Here is a 24,847-nt window from a genome sequence, read left to right on the forward strand (position 1 = left end):
TCAGAATTAGCCAAATGGGAAAGGAGGTTCAAAAGCTCACTGAAGAAACTAGTTCTTTAAAATTGAGAGTGGAGTTCAGGGACACTAATGACCATATGATAACCCAAGAAGTTAAGAAACAAAACCAAAAGAACGAAAAAATAGAAGATAGTGTGAAATATCTCATTGGGAAAACAACTGAACTGGAAAAGAGATCCAGGAGAGACAATTTAAAAATTATGGGACTACCTGAAAGCCATGATCAAAAAAAGAGCCTAGACATCATCTTTCATGAAATTATCAAGGAAAACTGCCTTGATATTCTAGAACCAGGGGGCAAAATAAATATTGAAAAAATCCACCAGTCACCTCCTGAAAGAGACTTGAAAAGGGAAACTCCTAGGAATATTATGGCCAAACTTCAGAGTTCCCAGGTCAAGGAGAAAATACTGCAAGCAGCTAGAAAGAAACAATTTGGGTATTGTGGAAATACAATCAGGATAACACAGGATCTGGCAGCTTCAACATTAAGGGATCAAAGGTCTTAGAACAGGATATTCCAGAAGTCAAAGGAACTGGGATTAAAAGCAAGAATCACCTACCCAGCAAAAATGAGTATAATACTTCAAGAGAAAAAATGGTCATTCAGTGATATAGAGGACTTTCAAGCATTCTTGATGAAAAGACCAGAGCTGAATAGAAAATCTGACTTTCAAACACAAGAATCAAGAGAAGCATGAGAAGGTAAACAGGAAAGAGAAATCATAAAGGTCTTTCTAAAGCTGAACTGTTTACATTCCATTGGAAGGATAAGATTTGTAACTCTTGAGACTTTTCTCAGTATTTGGGTAGGTGGAGGGATTATACACACACACACACACACACACACACACACACATGCATACATACATATATATGTATAGATGGAGAGCACAGGTTGAGTTGAATCAGAAGGGATGATATCTATAAAAAATAAAATTAAAAGATGAGAGAGGAGTATGTTGGGAGGAGAAAGGGAGAAATGGAATGGGTCAATTATCACTCATAAAAATCTTTTTCAATGAAAGAGAAAAGGAAGGAGGTGAGTGGGGAAAAGTGAAGCTTACTCTCTTTACGTATGGCTTAAGGATGGAATGACATGCTCACTCAATTCGATATAAAATCTATCTTACACTACAGGAAAGTAGGGGAGTAGGGGACAAGTGGGGTGAGGGGGATGATAGAAGGGAGCACAAATGGGAGAAGGGAGTAATTAGAAGTAAACACTTTTGGGGAGGGACAAGGTTAAAAGAGAGAATAGAATAAATGGGGAACTGGGTAGGATGGAGGGAAATATAGTCTTACACAACATGACTATTATGGAAATCTTTTGCAAAATGACACACATATAGCCTGTATCGAATTGTTTGCCTTCTCAGTGGGGATGGGTGGGGAGGGAGGAAGGGAAAGAAGTTGGAATTCAAAGTATTAGAAACGAATGTTGAGAATTGTTATTGCATATAACTTGGAAATAAGAAATACAGGTAATGGGGTATAGAAATCTATCTTGCCCTATAAGAAAGGAGAGAAGATGGGGATAAGGAAGGATGGGGTGTGATAGAAGGGAGGGCTCATTGAGGGAAAGGGTAATCAGAATGCAAGGTGTTATGGGGTGGGGGAGGGGAGAGATAGGGAGAAAAATTGGAACTCAAAATTTTGTGGAAATAAATGTTAAAATCTAAAAATAAATAAAACTATTATTTAAAAAAAAAACTTTGACTTTTACTTGCCTTCCCAAAAGCCCTCCACTCCAGCTATGCCACTCACCTGGTTTCTCCCTATACACACTACCACTGACTCCCAATTCAGAGTCTTTGCTTATGCTTTTCTGCTATCTGAAATGCCTTGTCCTTACCTTTCCCCTCTTCTACACTCATCCAAAGCCTATCTAGTACCCAGTTTGAGTCTCAGCTCTTCCGTGAAACCTTTCTGACAGCCATGCTCTTGGATGCTTTACACATTTAGTTCATATAATCTCATCTTGGCTCACACTGCTGTACAACACTCATTTTATTCTTTCCACCCCCATCACTTCCTTCTCCCCTCAAGTCCTCCCTTTTAGTAGACAATCTCATCTCATACTTCTCTCATAGTCCTCCTAGTAGTTTCCTCTCCAATTCTATACCTCAAATAACCTCAATATCATATCTTGCTTCAGTCAGAGAGAGATAGCCTTTCTTGAAAATGTCAATCACCTTACTTATGCCCTTAAACTAACCTTCTCCCATCTCATAGGGTGATAGGATCATAGATTTAGAACTAGAAAGGACCTGAGAGATCATTGACTCCAATCATTTCACAGAGGAGGAAACTGAGGCTCAGAGAGATTAAACAACATATATATATTATTCATATATATACATATATGAATTTGAAAGCAGATCTCCCTGACTCCAAGTCCATTGCTCTATCCATTACACCATCCTGCCTTTCCTCTGAGGTCTTGTCCCTTCCACCATGCCCTCTTTTTCTCTATCTGCTTTCTCCTTCTCACTGCTTACAAACATCCTTAAATCTCTGCCAGTCTGAAAATTAAAAAACAAAAACTTTCACTTGCGTGTTTATAGTACAAGGTGCAGAGTCAGGAAGACCTGACTGAATTCAGCAACTAGCTGTGTGACCCAGGGCAAATCCATGACTTTTTTGCAGGTTTATTTATTCACTTACTAGTTGTGTGAACCTAGATAGATCACTTAAACTTTCTCAACTGCAGTTTCCTCATTTGAAAATGATGATAATAACCGTACCTGCCTCGCAGGGTTATTGTAAAGATCAAATAACACATATAAAGTGCTTTATAAACATTAAAATGCTATATAAAAGCTGCTGTTATTGTTAATTTTGGTGTTCAGTCATTTTCCAGCTATGTCCAACTCTTTGGGACCCAATTTGGGATTTTCTTGGCAAAGATACTGGAGTGATTTGCCATTTCCTTTTCAAGCTCATTTTACAGATGAGGAACTGAGGCAAGTAGGGTAAAGCAACTTGCCCAGAGTCACACAGCTAGAAAGTATCTAAGGCCATATTTGAACTCAGGAAGAAGAGTGTTCCTGACTCCAGGCCTGGCACTCTAAGCACTGTGCCACCTAGCTGCCAAAAGTACTATAGAAATGTTAGCTATTATAATCGGTTCCTAAATCTTGGCAATTTTACCTCTTCTATATGTATCTTACTCCATTCACACTAGTTCAGGACCATTCACACTAGTTCAGGACCTCACCATCTCTCACCTGGATTATTGCAATAGTTTTCCAAATGATTCATCTCCCTCTAGTCTCTTCTCTCTCCATTCTATATTCTACAAAGATACAAAATTAATGTTCCTTAAGTGCAAGTCTAATCGCATTACCTCCCTGCCCAAGAAGGGTAAAATATAAAATCCTCTGTTTAGTTTTCAAAACCCTTCACAATATGAATCAACCCCCCTTTTTGTACTCACCCAAAGTGATAATCTTCTTCTTACCCTCTGTTCTAGCTGAACTGGCTTCCTTGATTTTCCCTGTACATGAAGGGAAGGAAAGAGAAGGAATAAACATTTACATAGTGCCTACTATGTGCCAATTACTACTCTAAGTGTTTTTACAAAGACTATTTCATTTGATCCTCACAACAACCCTGTGAGGTAGGTGCTGCTATTATCTGTTTTAAAATTGAAGAAACTGAGGCAAACAGAGATTGAGTGTCTTGCCCAGGCTCACAAAACTAGTCTCTGAGGCTAGATTTGAACTCAAGTCTTCCTGAGTCCATGCCCAGTGCTCTATCCACTGGGTTAACTAGCTATCACAGAAAGATGGTGCCACCATGGGAGAAAACTTTCATGACTTTCCAGCTCCCACCCCTTTGTTCCTTTTCATAGGCTGTCTCCCTTGCAGAAATGACCTTCTTCACCTCTGCTTCTAGAATCACTAGTTTCTTTCAAAGTTCAGCTCAGGGAATCCCTTCTGAGGAAACCTACTCTGATCTTTCCAGTTCTAAGTCTCCCTCTCATGGAAATTTTATTGCATGCATTTTGTGTTTGTGTTGTGTTGGGTTTTGATTGAATGAATGAATGAAGCCACCTCTGAATCCATGTTGCCCTCTCCCTCTTACAAACTCCTATCATTATTTATTATCTATTCCATTCACTGAGGTCACTTAATCATATACACAGTATATTGTCCTTCAACTCTTTCCCATACCAATATGGTATTATGTACAATCATATTTTATGCAATCGTTGAATCTGACAGCTGGAAGTGACCCTTGAGATCCAGTAACCCAACCATCTTGCAAGTAAGGATACTAAGAGGTGAAGTGAAGTAGAGATCTGGAATTCAAACCCAGTTCCCCTCATTACAAATACAGTATGCTTTCTACCACATTTTTCTTTCCAGTGAGATTTCAAGCTTCCCGAGGTGGGGGACAGTGCCCCAAAATACCTAGCATAGTGCTATGCACATCCTAGATATGTTCTGGCTTTTTTGTTTTGTTTGGGGATTAGACTGAATTGAATCAGGCTTCATTATGATCAGGGACTAGGAAGAGAAGACAGAATTGTGCCAGAAGAGGCTGAAAGCCTATCTAGCCTGATCTCCTCTGAGGCTGAGCCATTGCTAAGACAGCTGAGAGAGGTTCACTGGGCCTTTTGCCTAGCCATGGTGCAGGGGGGCAAAGGAAAGTCCACTCCTAGCTACGCATACAATAGGCATCTTGATGTTGTGGACAGAGAGAGGATTGGAAGCTGGCACAGCCTATGTCCGGTGGCCTAAAGTGAGTGAAAGCAGTTGACCCAGCAGCATTTTTCCCATGCAAACCTTTTCCACAGGATGCAACAGCTTTGGATCTGTTTCCAGGAGAGGGAATCCCTGGGTCCTGGCATGTGTGCCTTTTACAGTATATGTATGCACTGTAGTATTCAGCTCTGAGAGTGGAGCTGGAGAAATAACCAAACTGACTTCAGGGAGAGAAAAAACCACCTTTGTTAAGAGAGCAAAAAACCCAAGAAGTATGTGTAAACTGCCAATAGCAACAGTTATGGAGCCGAAAAACTCTGCCTTCCATAGAATCATCCCCATGTATCTACCCCATCAGGCCCATACTTCCCCCTCCTTCACTCCCAACTTTGTTTGACCATCTCAGCCAATTTTCTTGGGCTCTTCTTATCTAGGTTACTACAATTGCTGACTTACATTTGACCATCAAATGTAGGTGGGAGAGGTGCAAAATGTCTTAAAAGAAGAAAAAAATAAATCACTGAATAAAAATTTTAACACAAAGATGATGTAATAATAACTGAGTTCCCTTTAAAGGTTTAATGTAGTAGAAAGACATGAATGGTCCATGAATCACCTTGGTGTTTGTGATGTGGAAGATTAATAGATTGACAGATCTCTCCTTCGTTCCAGACAATCCATTGTCTCTATTCCCTACCTCTCAATATCACTCTTTTTTCTTGGTTAAACCCTTGTTTCTTAGCCCTGAACAGAAGCAAAAAGGAGAGACTACAGGGCTTGGTGCCTCCTACCCTTACAACTTACAAACTAAACACGATTTCTAAAAGTTAAAATAGTAAGAGTTTTCCAAGAATAAATTTCCCCCAAGATAGGGCTCTCTGAAATTCAGTTCTTAACTCACAGGGTTTCTAGTATGAATCACCAAACCATCAATATTTTACAAAGTTTGATATGGATGTTACAAACTAAAAGTGGAGTTGATCTGAAAGATGACCCCAATTTGAGTAAGACAATGTCCCCACGTAGAACTTTTCTAGGCACTCTTCTTCCTAGGGGCAGGCTCATTTGGGAATGAGGGTAAGGCAGCAATGGCACAGATGGTAGTCTAACTGCAGGTGTAATCTCAGAGAAGAGGCATCACATCCTAAAGAGTCAGGTGTAAACTCAATAGCTGATTGGGAAGAAAGGTGTCTCTTGAGGGAAGGGGGACACTTCAAGTGGATCCTTGTCAGGCCTAGAGGCCTAAGGGCTACCTGAGTCTTTCCTTACCTGTCGCAGGTCTTCGGCTGGCCAAACCGGATAAACGTGTGAGAGAAGAGACTTTCCAGAGTCGAACAAGGGTTAGGCTTTATTCAGGGTCTTGGTTACATGTGCAGGGGGAATTCTTCCTTAGGAGGGAGGAGTCCTCCTCCCAAGGAGGCAAAGATCTTACAGCAAGAGAATGGAAGTGGGAGTGGGAGAGGGGAGAGGGGAGAGGGGCCTTCTGTCCTCTAAGGGCCCCTCAGCGCTAAGAGCGCCTTCAGGCTTTCCTGACCCTACTTAAGCTCTCCCACCACTTAGTTTGCACCTGAATACTGTGCCTGTTCTCAGCCCTTAGCTAATGCACGAGATAGCCCGGGTCTCACACCTCAATTCCCAGCTGTTCCCTGGGGGGGCCTCATGAGAACTCTAAGGTTTAGAAGTCCTCACTTTTACCTGCCCGAGACTGTCCACATGGAACTGAGCTTACACCCCCAACAGATCCTAGGGTGGTGGTGGTGGTATGGGCCAGTAGAGAACTATTGGCAAGTCATGGACACAGAGAGGAAGAACTTCCCCCTCCATGAAAGAAGCACCCCTTTCTAGTTGTTGGTGTCTTGAGGCAAAACCCCACACTTAGAGTTCTGCCTATATGATTCATTAAGCAAAGTCAGTTATGTACCGCTCAGGCATGATGTCAATTTTTATGGTGCTTACTAGTGAACTATGAGGTACACAAAACAAATAAACAATGCTTTATGCATTGAGAGACGTCCTTGGCCCCCAAAGTAAGCTCTGATAGCAGTAGGGTCACAAAACTATTATGATATAGGCTTCTGGTCTTTGAATGTGAAGATTATAATTGCTCAGTCTGCCCCCAAAAAACTCACTGAGGCAGAGCTCTGAATAAATGGCACTTTGTTAAAAGGTTTATGATCCCCTCTAATGAACTGAACCTCAGAACTTCCTCACGATCTCAGATGCCCCCTTTTTCCAGGGTCTTATTTTTATAAAGCTTGATACCAGATTTGATACTTGAATACTCTAGAGAGGCTACGTAAAATGCAGAATCCCATTGATGGACAGACCTTGTTTCAAGGGCCAAAAATGATATAACAGCCAAAAATGGCATATCAGCAGGGAGGTCTTGGTTTCAGTGATGCATGGGGTATCTTCACTGACTAAGTCATAAAATGGTCACCTACTCATGTTGGACAAGAGAGAGTGGTCTGTAGATACAAAAATAAGTGGGGGGACTTGCCATATAATTGAGTCACTTCTGTCATACTGTGCTTGGTCTCCATAACAAGGAAAAACAAGGGTGGAGGACTTCCATTTAGCTTCCTATGATTAAAAAAGTGAACTTACAATCTGTGGTTCACAATTCTGGGGGCTGTTATACCCCTACAGAGTCATATGAAACTGATGAATGATTACTGGAATAGAGTAGGGGTCCAAATGGATCATTTCTCACACAAGTCAGAAGATCTGAGTTCACATGCCAGTTTGCTGAAACTTATTATATGTGGAAAAGCTGGAAATGTCACCTCACTTCTCTGTATCTGAGTTTCCTCATCTGTGAAATGTAGGGGAAGAGGATACTTGCACTAACCTCTTACAGAGTTGTTGTGAGGAAACAACTTTGTAAACTTTGAAATGCTATATGAGTTAAGACCATTGAAGGAAAATTTGCCTGAAAGTCAGTAATATATGACTATTGTTTCCTGATGAATAATATCTAAGAGAATTTCATAAAGTCAGTAGGAAAACAGCACTTTTCAGACAATGATCCTGTGAAAGAACCTCTATGTGTTTCCTTAAAATACAGTTTGTTTAATGGTTTCAAAAAAAGGGATCAAAGAAGAAAAAGAGAACTTGACCTTTTTGAGAAATCTTAAGCATGTGCCAAGTTTTATAAAACTTTTATTACATTGTTAAGAACCTTTGAGATCATCTAATCCAGACCCTTATTTAATGGATGAAGAAACTGAAGCCTAGAATCATGGAAATATTTTTTTCCCCAAATACACAGAAAAGAACAGAAGGCAATTCAGAAGGGGATATTGAAAAGGAGAGCAATTTTGACTCTGTCAGCTGAAATCTAACATGCACTTTAAAAATAAACTGTACATATCAGAAGTTCACAGTAGTTTCCTGTACAATTCTTTCTGTTCTTTTATTTATCTTGAAATGCTGTTTGTTAATGATATTCAAGTTCATAATTAAAAAAATATTAAAGAAAAAGGGAGCCCAGAGAAGAGATTGCAAAGTGATCTTGATATAACTAAGACTCTAACCTTCGTATCTCAATTGTCATATGCAAGTTCTTTCCACCAAGATGGCAGAAACAGCTGATTCTTTTACAAGAAGGATACTGAAGGAATAGTCTTAGACATCATGGGGTAGCATTAAGTTTCATTTTATTGTGTGAAGTATTCAACTATCCATGTAGGGGGAACAACATGGAAGGCTTGGAGGCTGGAGGTTTTGGAAGGCAGGCCCACTGATAACCTAGACTGGGGACAATTAAGAGCAATTAGTGCTTAGAAAGTAATATAAGGAGGTGTTAAAGAGGTAATTAACAGCTGTCCCCCTGAAGAGAAAAAGCTAGAATGACAGGACAGGGATGCGAAAAGGGCCTGGGGCAGCTTGTACAAGACAAATAGGATTAGTTAAGCAGTGTTTGATGTCAGGTAGAAGGACTCAAATGATAATTAGATGTCTGTGTGCTTTGGCCCTTTGCTCCAGCCAGGTTGCTAGTTGTTTCTAAGTAGAAGGTAAAAGTATGAAAGCACTGTTTTCTAAATAATTTCTTTATGTAAAAAGTGCTAAGGGAATGGGCTTGTAAAATCTTTATGGCCTATGCACATTTAAAGGCTTTCTCAATTAAAATATGAGAAGGGAATAGACAGGCCTCTCATAGATGATTTTCCTATGGCATTTGGCATCTTTACAGTCAGACAACTGACTGAGAGGTGAGTAGAATCTAACATTCCAGTGGTGTTCAGCTGTGTTTATTGTTTGTTGATTTGGGGAAAGAAGCATTCAGCTTGGATGCAAAGTGAAATTCACAGAACTAGGACAACATATACACTGACAAAACTACATTTTAAAGTGATGGAAAAATAGAAACTAAGGAAAACGTTGAAATATTTTTTAAAAACTTGACTTTAAAATTATTTTAATCAAATGAAGCACCAAACCATCCAAAGTTCAATGTGGTGAGGAAATGACCATCTTCTCTCCCCTCGTAGGTCAGTTTTCTGACTCAGGTGAGCAATGTTCCCCTTCATCCACCTCCCAAGCACCATCGTCCATGCCTCATAACCTCCCTGATGTTTCTTCATCCAATACAGCTCGTGTAAGTTTGAACATATGTCAGGGCTAAAGATTGGTTGGAAGCAGTGTGGTATAATGAATACCCATCTTGAAGCTATAAGACCCAGGTTTGAGCCTCAGTTCTGATACTCTAGAACTGGATAAGGAAGTCACGTTAGCTCCTTTTCACATCTGGAGCCTCACTTTCTTTTTCTATAAAATGAAGATAATAAATTGTTGTTGCTGTTGCTTTTCCTTTGCTCTTGAAGAGGACCAATGACATTTCAGGAAAATGATATTATGACTTGTAAGTGAATTGGATTTAAGTGAGGCCAGTCTGTGCCAAGTCACCAGCCTCACTTTCTCCTCCACAGCCATCTGAGTCCAGTGAGCAGATATAGATCAGGATGACTGCAGATTGGGCCCTTGGAGATAATAAATATTAGAGAGTTGGAGGAAACTGAGACCCAGAAAAATGATGTGCTGTTAGTGGGTTGCAAGTAGCCATGTAAGGAGTCCAACACAAGTCTTCTGACTCTCTGGCCAGTTCTTCTTCCACAATCCTACACTATATTGTGTTTATTAAATATAATTTTCCATTACTTGTTCCCTACTTGAAAAATTTGAATAGTTGAGCATTTCTTATTCTCCAATTCTCTTTCTTCAAAAAGAAAAATTAGAAGAAGCTACTTTTCACTTATATGGACCTAGATAAAATGCTTATGGATGAATGGCCCTCAACAGAAAAAAAAAGATTTGTTACTTCTGGAATAAAGCATCATTGTATTCAAATTCATATTTTAATCTTTGGAATTAGAAGAGAAAATAGAAGTTGTTATTTATTCAATGTTTTTACCTGATATCAGAATTAATCCTTTCATAATTTTAGCCTTAACAGGTGCTATGAGAATTAGACAAATGCCAATATCTAAATCTAGAAAGATCCTGGCACAGAGCTGGAGTCCCCTTGAAGACAGTTGAGGTGCTTGCCTGGTGATCTATGAACTTTTTTGCAAATATCTAAACTTGCCTGTACTGCTGTGACTATGCCCAGTCCTTGCTTGTAGGGCCTTCTGTGAAATTTTTAAGTTCATGAGAATAAAATGTCTCGAGTTCCTGGGATAAAAGAAGCTATATAAATAACCAGTAGAAGTAAAATGAATAAATTATATTCTGTTTTTATTCATCTTTCAAATTTGATGAATAATTCTTACAATAATCACCACAGTACTATATTTATAGAAAACCAGCACATCCTATGTATAGATTCAACATTTATGAAGTCCTTTTATCAAATGAATATATACATTTGGAAATTATCACTAGAACAATTCATTAAATTTTGAAGACATGCCAGTGTTTTCAAATGGCATTCCTATTCATTATTTACTTCAAAACTTCAAGGCTCTGTGTAATCATCACTGATATAGCCCACAACCCCTTTAAACCTCAATAGGAGGTCTTTAAGAATTGCTTTGGCCTAAAGAATTCAGCAACTGATGGCCAAGCACCTAATGAGCCTTTTTGAACAGAGCTAGATTGGTCCTGGAAAGGTAGACAGTTTTGGCCTGATCAATAGGCAAAGTTCCTCCTGGTTAGTTTTGGATGTTTTGTCATTTCAGTCTTGCCTAATTCTTCTTCACCATTTGGAGTTTTCTCAACAGATCCTGGAGTGGTTTGATGTTTTCTTCTCCAGCTCATTTTACAGATGAGGAAACTGAGGCAGAGTTAAATGACTTTCCCAGGGTCACCCAGTAAGTTTCTGAGGTTGGATTTGAACTCAGATCTTCCTGACTCCAGGCCCAGTGATCTATCTATCATGCCACCCAGCTGGTTGGTAGGAATTGCCTGGTACTGTACTTCCCTAGAATCTTTGAGAACCTCGCATCACCTCCACAGTACCATAAGGTATTGGACCCTAGTGGAGGACAGAATATTATATGCATTCTATCCTTGTCATTAAAATTTTTAAAGGAAAAATATGTCGACATTTTTCCTTTGTCTTGATACAACATTGCACATGCACTACAATCAATCAAGAACTAACTAAACACAACAATATATTAAAAGTATGCTAGGCACTGGTGTTACAGTGACAAAAGTTAAAACATCCTCTACTCACCCATCATTTTTCAGTCATTTCTGACTCTTCATGACCCCATTCGGGGTTTTCTTGGCAGAGATCCTTGAAGTGGTTTGCCATTGCCTTCTCTAGTTCGTTTTATAGATGAGAAAAGTGAGGCAAGCAGGATTAAGTGACTTGCCCAGGGTCACACAGCTAGTAAGTGTCTGAGGCCAGATTTGAACTCAGGAAGATGAGTTTTCTTCACTCCAGACCTGGCACTCTGTGCACTGTACTGCCTAATTGCCTGCTTACCATGACTTGACCTCTGGGGAGAATGTGTATATACATAGTGATATATGCCATATATACTAAGTAAATACAAGTGGATTTTGAGAGGATAACACTGTGGCAGGGTTTTCATTTTAAATATGTAAAATATATGTGGTTACATACGGACATATGTTCTCACATTTTGGTGTATGTTACAGAGTTCTACAACACACATACAAACACACACACACACACACACACACACACGCATAAAACAATGGACCTGATTCAAGTGATAAGGGTGTGGAAGCTAGACAGCACAATGCAGGTAGTCTTATGCTTGAAGTTAGGAAAACCTAAGTTCAAATCTAGCCTCCAACAGTTAATAGCTATGTAATCCTAGGTAAGTCACTTAACCACTATCTTCCTCAGTTTCCTCAACGGTAAAAAAAAAGACGGTAGGAGATAATAGCAGTACCTACTCCCCAGGGCTGCTGTTGGGATCAAATGAGATAGTATTGGTAAAATATTTAGCATAGTTCCTGGCACGCAGTATATAAATGATATTTGTTACTATTGTTGTTACTACTGCTACTGCTACTACTACTACTACTACTACTACTACTACTACTACTGCTACTGCTACTGCTACTGCTACTGCTACTGCTACTACTACTACTACTACTACTACTACCACCACTATCATCACCACTACTACCATTACTGTGGTAGTAGCAAATTAATTTTGTTTGAAAATCTTTGTAGCATCTAGTACCAGCAAAGGTTCACAAACCAAATCAGTATTACATTTGATAAAAATGTGTTTCTGTGATTTCTGCTTTTACATAAAAGTAGAGCAGGCAGATGGTATAGTGAGGTAGAACAACCAGGCCTGGAGTCAGGAAGACCTGAGTTCAAATCTGGTCTCAGATACTTATTAGCTGTGTGACCCTGAGCAAGTGTCTTTGCCAAGAAAGTCCCAAAAGGGATAAGGAAGAGTTGGTCAGAAATGAAAAATGATCAATCAACAAAAGTAATTTTGCATATTTTATTTGTTCTTGTTTTTCTCTGCCTCAGTTCCCATAAATCCTTACATGTTTCTCTGAATTCTTCACATTCAGTATTTCTTCCTACAAGACCATGTTCCATTACACTCTCAAAGAACTACATTAATAAAGGGAGGGGAGAAGCCCTGAGGCACAAGCAAAAATTCTATCTGAAAATAGAAGAGAAAAATAACTGGATTCTAGGCTTAGCTTGTGTGGCTCACTTAATGTCTAAGGATCTGTATCCCAGCTCCTACTCACAGATGCACCTTGGTTTCTGAGCAATGTTAGTTCTCTCCTTAAAAATTCTAGGGGTACCCCTGATAAATTGGGGTTATTTCTCTAATGTCATGAACCAGGTCCCTTATAGATGCTAGCTTCTCTCCAAGATAATCTGTTGAGAATCAATTTAGCCAGCCAGTCTTCAGTAGCTTTTTGAAAGGCGTATTTCCTAAGTAGATACAGTATGAATAGTTGGTTAGAAAATTTTTCTCTCCCAGAAAACGTCTATGCATTTAACATTTTCACAAGTACATGAAGAGTCTAGAGAAAGTGGGCTCATACTTAGAGAGTACAAATGACAAGAGAATAACAGTTTCTGGTTTCTGGGAATCCTTGTCTTTCATTAATGAGGTGCTCAAAAAGTTTTCCTTAAGCATGTGAATCTGTAACCATTCTGTTGTTGGACACTGATGGGAAGTCTTCTTGACCTTTCAAAACTTGAAAGACCCTCCTATGGCCAAGATGGGCAGGGGGAGTTCAGGGAGGGGAGCAAGAGAGGTGACCTGGGCTAAAGTCAGAGCTGAGGCTGAGACCTAGCCTTCCTCTCAAAAGAAACTCCTTCTCAGGAAAGTCAAGTGAATGAATGAAAGAAGAGTTTTTTGAGTCATAATAATTGTTATTATAATAGCTAACATTTAGCGCTCGTCAGTCACTGTGTTAAGTGCTTTATAATTGTTATCTTATTTGATTTTCACAACCACTGTGGCAGGTAGGTACTATTGTTATTCCCATTTTACAGATGAGGAAACTGAGGCAAACAAGGGTTAAGTGACTTTCCCAGAATCACACAGTATCTGAGGCCAGATTTGAACCTTCCTGATTTCAGACTCAGCACTCTATCCATTGTACCACCTATCAGCAAAGTACTGTGCTGATCCCTGGGGATACAAACAGACAAGAAAGATAATCCCTGCTTGGAGGAACTCCCATTCTAATGGGGAAGACAATGCATATGGAAGGTTTCAGCTACAGGTCAAATGGAAAAGTCTCATGGTTCTTCAGATGCAGCAGTAAACAGATGGTAATGATTCTTCTTCAGTGTCATTTTCCATTGATAAAATACTGTCATGTTTTGACACTGAACCATTTGACAGTACTAAGGTTTTTGGCGGCAAGAATTTGCTTTTCTGGGTCTTTAGTAGCTATGACTGATGGACCTGCAGAAGTGATCATCAAACTGCTTCTCCACAGGAATTGCCTCCTAGATGATACCTGAAGGCACTGGGCCAGAGGCATTGCTATTCCCAAGGCTCTCAGGTTTAGGGTCCTGAACTCTCTCCACCAGGATCTGAGAAGAGATGGTCAAGGTTGCGGTGGTGGTTTGACTGGTCTAGCACATGCTGCCTTTTTGTCTCTCCCTCTCCTTATTGTTTCCACAAGACTGGATTATCTGCCCTGTATGTGCCAGCAGTTGGAAGTTGGTAGGGATGACTTGTACTTTCTTCATTGATATCACCTCTTTGGATGATGGCTGAAAAGTCTTGGTTGCAAGCAAGAATGGGAGTGGGGGTGAAAGAGAAAGATGTTGTTATTCCCTGGCTTCCCATGCCTATCTGTCTGCCAGTGGCCTCTGGTGAGCCATTGTTGCTGGTACCATACTTGCTCTAGTGTATCAAATGAATCCAGATCTATCTACCTTTCTAATTTATAGGTAACCCCAGGAATATAGCCAAGTTTCCTCAGCTAATCAGAACAATTTTGTTCAATGTCACTTCAATTCAAAGGACTTTTTCCACTTAATCTAAAAACAATGATTGATTGACTGAGAATCTTATAACTTATTTTATGTGGGGTGGGATTGAGTAACTCCATCAACTGTCCCTATACAACAAAAAAAAGGCTATGAGTCTGAAACTATTTTAAAACAGAATAGGATCCCAAATATTTGATCCCTAAGTCTGTCTAATACCTAAAATGATGCAGAATATGGTGAATCCATTGAACAGTTCATGGAAATGTTGATATACTACAACTGAGAAAATGTAGCAACCACCACTGAGACCAGCCCCCTCCATTTGCCAGATCAATCACAGGAGAAGAAAAATATTTTTTCAGCTCTCCAGGTAATTGTTGGCCTAGGCAAGACCATGACCTGTGCATATGATAGAAGGAGAACAAGCTTCAAAGACCTGCAAGGGCTCTGCTCTATCAGGCAAACAGTATCCTCTGTTATGGGTGAGCGTTACCTTTCCCTGGTAGAACACAAAATCCATAAGATAGTTATTTTGAAGTTCCAGCAACTCCTCTGGGGAGTTTGGGTTATGACGTAGATTCAAGCAAGACCTGAATAACTTATTGCTCTACAGGGAAAGATACATCTTTGCCTTTGTCATGGTATTACCCCAGCTCCCACAGTACCCTTCCCCGGTACCCACATTGCACAGTTAGTGAAGAGGATAGGATGCCTTTTATTTCAGGTTCCTTAGCTTTATTTAACAAACTAGACATGCTTCATGTAGATCAAGGATCTATAAATGTTTATTTGTGTATCAAGAACAAGAGTTGCAGGAAAACCCACTTCTACCAGTGTTTGCAATTCAGTTGACCTGAAAAAGAATAGGGATTGTATGTTATAAACACAAATAAGAAACTGGGGTTTCCTGCATTATTTGTAGTTTATCACTATGCTTGCACAGATGAAAAGGAGAAGCTAAAAACTCACTCCAGAGATTTCTATGTATTATTCTTACCAAGTAGGAGATGCTTAACTGGTAACTGGCCCCAAATGGAAGAATATATCTGCCTAAACTAGTATATACTATGGGATATAAGGATCAACAGAAATAGTTATCTGACTGTGTTTACACAATGCACACAGTGATAGCCAGTTAGGGACTTAGTGGCAATAAGCTGGAGTAGAGAAAGGAAGACAATTTTCTCAGACAGCCTCTGGTAGGACCTGGCAGCCCTGTGAGTGTGAGAAATGTGAGGAAAAAAATAGAGAAAAATGAATAGGGTAAAAAGAATGACCAACTCAAATAGGCCAGCTAAGTATCTAGAGACCATAAGATGCCATAAACATTCTTTGAGTTGGTAATACACACCCGATTATGATTAAAGAGTTAGAAAATAAGACATTTGAGGGAAGTTAAAAATAAAGATATTGACTAGGGAGAAGAAAAAGCTGGTGAATGACAATACCAAATAACTTTGCCCCTCTGAATCTCAGTTTACTTATCTGTAAAAGGAGGAGTTAAGCCCAGAGGAACTCTGAGGTCTCTTCTAATTCTAAACACTATAATTCTAATAGTAAATACATAAGATGAAATGTGGAGGGTCATGATCAGCTACTCACCATTTTCATTGACAAAACAATAGGAAATGCATCTATCTTAGAACAAGAAGGAATTAGAGAATGCTCAAAGGGCTATAAAACTGTGCATACCCTTTGATCCATCAATACACTGATACAAATATCACTGTCAATACCAAATACCATCCAATACCACTATGATCCAAAGAGACCATTAAAAAGTGAAAAGGACTCATATGCAAAAATATTTATAGCAGCTCTTTTTGTGATGGCAAAGAACTAGAAATTGAATGGATGCCCATCATTTGGGGAATAGCTGAACAAAATGTGTTATATGAATGTAATGGAATACTATTTTGCTATAAGAAATGAACAGGAGGATTTCAGAAAAACCTGGAAAGACTTATATGAACTCAGGTTGAGTGAAGTGAGCAGAACCAGGAGAACAATGTACACGATAACAGAAACATTGTGCAAGGATCAGTTATGATAGACTTAGCTATTCTCAGCAATACATTGATCCAACACAGTTCTCAGAGACTCGTGATAGAAAATGCTATCCCTGTCCAGAGAAAGAACTTTGGAATCTGAATGAAGATTTAAAGCATATTATTTTCACTTTTTTTGCTATTTTCTCTTTCTCAGGTTTTTCCCTTTTGATCTAATTCTTCTTTCACAACATGACTTATGTGGAAATATGTTTAACATTATTACGAATGTATAGCATATATCAGATTATTTACCCTCTTGGGGAGTGGTGAGAAAGAGGGACAGAGAAAAATTTGGAACTCAAAATCTTATAAAAGTGAATGTTGAAAACTATCTTTACATGTAATTGGAAAAAATAAAATAATTATTATGAAAAAACAAAAAGGAATTAGAGGACCAAGAGGGAGCATCTACTTCAGTCAGAAGCCCAGTGATTCTTTCATGTGCTTCTTCTTTTCTTTTAAAATATACACAGTTCTAAAATTAACCAAGAAAAAGGTACTCATGGAATGTATTCACTTATTTTGTTAATAAATATAAATTTAAATTAATTTCTTTTTGGAATTTTGCAACTCCCCTTACAATAACAGACAACAGTCTCAAGTGTAATCAAACTTGTGCCAAGGATCTGATTATGGATTCTAGACATAAGGTACTTGAGGGTTAATATTTAAGGACATGGAGGAAGGGAATAGTGTCTGGCTAAAGGGTTCGTAAATAATATCTCACTTGATCCTCAGAATAACCCCATAAGGGAGGTGCTATTTTTATCCCCATTTTACAGTTGAGGAAACTAAGGTAGAGGTTTGTTGAATTACTCAAGGTCACCAAGAACTCTCTGAGACACATTTGAACTCAAATCTTCCTGACTCCAGGTCCAGGGTTGTATCCACTGAGTCACCTCACTGTTACACACTAACCTTGTAACCAAGCTAGAATATATGTAATGGGGTTCATTTTTTGTCCTTATCAATCCCTTCTCCCACTCCATCATAATGAAAACCAAAACTCCTCCTTCCCCTGCTTAGTCCAGGAACACATACTGTTCCTATCACAAAGGAAAAGCTTTTAGGTGCTTGAGACAGTGTTAAACTTCTTTACTATTTGGTGAAATTTCAGATGCAAAAGTCCATGCGTCTGGACAGTGACAAGTTTTAGGTAGGATTGCCTTTCTACTGTCTTCTCAGAAATTGGTCATTTGAAATGGGGGAAAAAGAAGGATGCAAAATTGCATGGACATTGTCTTTGTAAGAAGGAGAATGTAAGGATAAGGCAAAGAAAAGGAAATTGTGGGTTCAGTCAAGGTGTTATTAAAGAAATAGGTGCCAACAAACTGAGCAGAGCAACACCTTCAAAGTTGAAGACTCCCAAAGGCTGTTGCTATAGCACTTCTCTAGGGGAGTTGCCATGAAAAACTACTAGCAAAACTGAAATACTAAGAATGTTGCTTCTGGTAATATGAAGAGTAGGTAGAATTTTGCAGTGATCTGTAAAGGAGGTATAATGATTGTCTTTCTTCCATGACTAAGGAACTGCCATGTATACTCAAAGTGCCATCTGATGCCCCTCCTAAAAAGATAAGGGGCTCAAAAAATGTGTCTTCAATCTCGAAATTATCAATAAGCATGAAGCATCCCATAAAATAACTGGAAGAAAGATTTCAGCATTGAAAAGAATGCTACCTGAAGTCATATCTTGTCTTCTTATCTTTTTGAACAATTATTTTCCTCTGAGGCTCAGATGATGATGATTCAGGGAAAGAAAAGGTAAGAGGATATGCCAGATATATACTTTTAAAAAAATGTCTCATTTGATCCTCAAAACAACTCTGAAAGATAAATGCAGCTGTTATACCATTTTACAGTTGAGGAAACTAAGGCAGAGATTGTCTTGTGCAAGATCATAAAACTACTTAAATGACAGAGACTGTATTTTTGAAATCAGATCTTTCTGACTCCAGGCCCAGTGTGATATCCACAGTACCATCCAGCTTCCTAAGAAGGAGGCTGGCAATATGGTTTCTGGTATCAAGAGGATGACTGCACTTTCCCATTTGTTAAAAATATATTGGAACACACATACAACAAGCAGGAAGCTGTTTGATAAAATAGTCTCTCCCCTCTCTAATCCATCTTCCACACAGCTGCTAAAGTGATTTTCCTAGTGTGTAGGTCTGACCATGTTACTGTTCTATTCAAGAAAATAATGGCTCTCTCTTGTCTGGAGGATCAAATACAAATTCCTCTGTTTGGCTTTTTACAGTCTTCACAACTTGGTCCCAACCAACTTAACCAGCTTTGTCATACATTCAGATTCCTAAATTCTTTGGCTCAGACAAACTATTCTGGCTGTTTCTCACACATGACACTATGTTTCCCATCTCCATGCCTTTTAATTGGCCTTCCTCCATGACTAGAAAGCTCTCCCTTTTCCTCTTGCATCTTAAAATCCCTTGTTTCCTTTAAAACTCAGCTCAAAGTCTTCTACATGAAATTTTTCCTGATTCCCTCAATTGCTAGCTCTCTCCCCAACCAATTGCCTTACATTTACATGCATGTTTGTGTGTATCCCTTTCATGTCATGACTTTTCCCATTGCAATTTCAATATATTGTGGATTTCTCATAAGAAATTAAATGGGGAATTTCAGGGAGTTTTGCAGAAGCTGCAGATGACACATGAAGGCCAGCAGATGACACATCAAAAGTTCAGAAACTCAGAAATGCATAAAATATATGTATAGTATTATATAAAAGCAACATATTTTATCTTTAGTACCATAATGATTGAGACTTCTTCTCTGGCATGAAGGGAGGGTCAAAAAGTTTTATGCAGATTTTACAAATCTCAGGGATACCATGCCCCTAACCCCTGTAATCTGGAAAGAATAACTGCATATACACATAGATATACATATGTATATATTACATATATGCATACATATACACCCAAATATACATATGCATATATACATGTGTATATATACATACATATACATACACACATATACATATGTATGTGTTCTGTCCTCCCCTTGAGGTAAAGGATTATTTCATTTTGGTCTTTCTATACCCAGTATCTAGCACAGTGCCTGGTGCGCAGTATGAATTAAATAAATGTTTCTTGCTGATTACAGGTGACTCAGAGAGCAATGGAGAGACACATTATGGTGTTAGCAAGCGGCAGTCTATTTGCAATGACTGAAGCTCAGGAATTAGCATGAAGGGTACCCCTGACAAATGATGATTATAAAAAGAGGTGGGCCAAACAGTCACAAGGCAAGACTGAAGAATCACTGATATGCATTCAAAATGTTCCACTGGAACCCCTCCTCCCCCAGAATATAAAAAGATGGCCCCGAGCAAATTGTGTGGCTCCTTTTTGGAGAATCACACAGAATGACAAAGTATAGATATGCTGCAATCCATTTCAGTGGGGGAAAACATCCACACTGTTAAAGTACAGAAATGTTTGGTTAAATTTCACAAAGATTTGTTAGGTACCTAACCAAGAGCGTGTCCTATACGAATAGTTTCAGGTGATGGAGTAGAATTATTTTGGAATATGAGAAAAAGTGAAAGAAACAAAAAGGATTTGAGGGTGGAGTTAGATGTATTAAGGATAAGAGGAAGGATAAAGAAGGGATAGGAAGACTTTGTATAGTACATAGAATGACTATAATATACAATAAAGAGAAGACAGAACTATGAAATTTATACTTTGCTTCTGTATTCTTTGTCAAAAAGAATGATCATTAGACTAGGAAGTGCAGAACTATAACTAAAAAATAGTTAATCGGGAGGTGAATCCGATAAAAAGTAAGGAGATGTAAGAGCCCTTGGCTGCTCCCAATGAGCTAAACTTACCATCTACAGATAAACTGCATCCCAGGACACTGAGAGATATGTTTGCTGGGCTCTATCAGTCATCTCTGAAAAACCCTTGGGAGTGCAATCTATAGTACAGGATTAGAGAAAGGCAAATATTGTCCATATTTTTCTTTCATAAGAGGCAATAAAGTCTCCAAACTAACAACCAGTGAGCTTGTCTGTAGTTTCTGACAAAGTTCTAAAGTATATTTTTAAAGGAATGGTTAATGAATATCTACAAAAGGAAATGATGATCAAATAGAGCCCATATGGATTCATTACAAGATATGCCAGAGTATTTGTATTTCCTTTTCAGACAGGATTACTAGATCAAGGGAAAGTTGAAGATACAGTCTACCTAGATTTTAGCAAAGCATTCGGTAAAGTATTTTTTTAGACAAGATACTGAAAGAGATAAAGTGAGGTGGATTCAGAAATCACTGAAAGGCCTAACAAAGAATAATTATCAATAAATGGGTCAATGAACTTACAGGATCTCAAAAATGTATACTTGGCCCTGCATCATTTAAATTTTTTAATCAATGATTCAGATAGCAGTGTAGATAAAGTGCTTGTAAAATTTACAGGTGATAATTAAGTATAATAATTTAATTGGAGAAATAATTATGTGTAATTAAAATGACCAAGTTTAGCCTCAGAGAGTAATTGAGAAAACAAGAAAATACCCTCCTATCCTTTCACCACAGAGGTGGGAGAATATGGGTATGGAATACTGAATATATTAGCAGACAAGATCAATGTGTTATTTTTTTCTGGACTACTTTTTCCCTCTCCTCCTAAAATCTCTGTTAAGATAAGGGATATATTCAGAAATAAAAGTGAAACCTATAGGAATAACTAACATGCCATGACAAAGCTGGGATCCAAAGAGATAACCAACAAAAATGTTGGGCTAAATCTAATAAGATGAAGTTAAATAGGGATAAATGTCAGTCCTTATATAAGTTCAAAGACCAACTCCTCAAGTGCTAGATGAGAAGGTTTGCCCAGGTAGCAATTCATATGAAAAAGATCAATGAGGTAGTTAATGGGCTATAAGCTCCATGTGAATCAATAGTGTGATATTCTGTACTCAAATGGACCTGTGATCTCACTGCTCCTGTACACACTCTAGTGGTGAAGATCACAGTCTATTCAAGCCTTTTAATCATGAGTGATTCTTGTTCATATTTTTCTATGAATTTTCCACAAGGAGTCCACTCTTTAGATCTCTTGACATTGTGTGGGTATCCAGGAACCAAAATGAATATGTACTGGCTATCCCACAGTGCTTAGCACACAGTAATCACTTAGTAAATGTTTGTTGATTGATTGATTGATGGTTATTCCTTGGCTTTTACTACAAGAACATCCACCTCCTTTCTGGTTGTACATATCTCTGATAATCTTTTTTTAGTGCTTCTCCTTCATGACTGTTCATCCATTCGGCAGCGTACTCACCTCCACCATATACCTACTGAGATGATACAATAGATGACACACAAGGTCTAGGGTCAGGACTGTAGTTCAAATTCTACCTCAGAAACTTACTGTGTGATGCTGGAAGTCACAACCTCTTTTGCCTCAGGTTCCTCATCTGTAAAAAATGAGGATAATGACAGCATTTATCCCTCTGAGTTGTAATGAGGATCAAATGAGATAATAATTGGAAAGCACTTAACACAGTGCCTAGCACATAACAAGAACTCCGTAATGCTAGCTATTGGTTCTTATGTGGGTAATACTCTTTGAATGACTCACAACTTAAATTACTCAAAGGCTGTGTTATCTATTTCACTACCATATATCAGAGTATTAATGTTTAAAAGATGAACATTCATTTCTGGAAATGCTTGAGGTCATTAAAAGAACTCCACAATTTCCCAAATACAATTCAATCTCTCTCTTCCTATTCAATTTTGAGATCAATTCAATGTCCATTTGTAATATCTGTCCTAAATTTATGTGCTTTATGTGTGAGCTCTCTGGGCTTTCCATTTGGAATGCATGCTGGACATGATCCCCTCATATGTCCTGACAGGAGCTTATGTCTTCCTTTATACTCACTTGATATTTATAATAAGAAGGTTATCAATCAGAATTATTTCTGCTTTTACTTCAGTCAAGGCATCTTACATGATTTTAGCATATGACATTTTCACAGTCAACAAATATAAATACAGTGGGAGCTTGTACTCTCTGAACATTTCAGCCATTTGTGACAATAATGACATACTTTTTAATGAAATATAGTTTGAAAAAGTTTACCTGTTCCCTTCTTATACCTGTACCTAGAATGCCTTTGATGCAAGGTAAATTTTTCTAATAAAAATTTGGTAGAGATACCAAAAAGGCATATGGGTCAGTAGTTGTGGGTGATTTCTGGATCATCTTATTTCTGTAACAATAGTATTTATGTGTTGTCCCAAATATATGGCATCTTGAATCTTTTAAATATCATGAAAATCAGTCCTTTAGTTTATTGGGGCAGAAGTATACTCGTGCACTGTTGGTAGAACTATGAATTGGTTCGACCATTCTGGAAAGCAATTTTTATTATTATATCCAGAAAATTATTATTATCCTCAGAAAGTTACCCAACTCTACATACTCTTTGACCCACCTACTCTTTTGCTCCTGCTACTTTTTGACCCACTATTAAACTTGTACCCCTAAAGAAATGAAAGAAAACTGAAAGGATCTGTCTGTACAAAAATATTTATAGCAGGTCTTTTTGTAGTAGTCAAAAATTGGAAACTAGAAGGATGTCCAATTGGAGAATGGCAAAGTACCTGGCACATGTTGTTCAGCTCACATCCAACTCTTGGTGACCCTGTGGATTCTGTTACGCTGAGACTGTTCATGCAGTTTTCTTGGCAAAGATTATGGCATGGGTTGCCATTTCCTTCTCCAGAGGATTAAGGCAGATATTGAGTGACTTGTCCAAGGTCACACAGTTAGTAATTGTCTGAGATCGGATTTTAACTCAGGTGTTCCTAACACCAAGCCTGGTGCTATCTGCTGAGCCACCTAACTGCCTCCTGCCTGGCACAAAGTAGGCATTACATAAATGCTATTACCACTACTACTACTACTACTACTACTACTACTACTACTACTACTACTACTACTACTACTACTACTACTACTACTACTACTACTACTACGTGCACATAGAAAGTGACATAATAACATAATCAGTGATCAGAAAAGGAGATAGACCCATCATGTATTGACCATGGGAGATCACTAACAGATAGACAACTTGAGTGGATTTTTTTAGCTGATCCTTTATGAAATATTTCAGAAAAGATATAGGTAAAAATCATGCAGGTTAAGAGGAGCTATACTCTGCAATGGCAGAGAGAATGTCCCCAGTGATGAGATACCACATCCACCACAGTATTAAACAATGCTGCTCCACCCTACTGTAGCAAATTAAGGTTTGCTTATAGGGTGAATAATTAATAATAACTGAGGAAACAATCTGAGCTGTGTGATTTATTAGCAAAACAGGCATAATAAACAGGTCAACAGACTCCCCAGTCAGTCCAGTTAATTCTATCTCTTCACTTTCAAGCATTTAAATAAATTGTGTTGCATAAATTGGCACACACATAATGACACTAACCTTACATGAACTCAGCATGTCAACTTGGGTTCAGTATGACAAGACTGCCCAGTGTTCCTAAACATATTAATTGGGTTTAGATGTTTATTTTTAATTTTGCTCTGTGGGACAGCCTTGTGGAATGGCCATGTTTCCCAGATGAATCTCAGGAGGAAATAATAAAACATGAACTCAGAGGGATTTCATACCCAGCTGCAGAGCACTCTCTAGAACAACTAATATAAGACAGGGATTCAAAATCACTGTCCACTTTCCCAGATCAGACTGAAAAGTCATTCATGTATAACTGTTAATCTCACCTTATGACCGTCACAAGACTCATGCAGAGCACATTCATTTTGGTGTTTAAAGCTCATAAATTGATAAAGATTTTGTTACAAGGACAAATACAAAATACTGAGTTGCCCCATTATTTGGGTTCAAGACTCTTTGCTATATATTGTATCTTAATAAAGTACACTAATTCTTAGTGGCAGCAAAGTGGACGCAGAATATGGACAATAATGGATCACGTATGTATGGTTCCATTTGACCCTCAGAAGAATGCTACAAGACATGGGAATCACTATATTCATCTCACAAATTGGGAAATTGAGACTGTCCCATAATCGCACATTTAGCAAGTCTAGAGGGAAGATTCAAAGCCAACTCTAAGAC

The sequence above is a fragment of the Notamacropus eugenii genome, chromosome 4, assembly GCF_028372415.1.
Source record: "Notamacropus eugenii isolate mMacEug1 chromosome 4, mMacEug1.pri_v2, whole genome shotgun sequence".
Taxonomy (NCBI): domain Eukaryota; kingdom Metazoa; phylum Chordata; class Mammalia; order Diprotodontia; family Macropodidae; genus Notamacropus; species Notamacropus eugenii.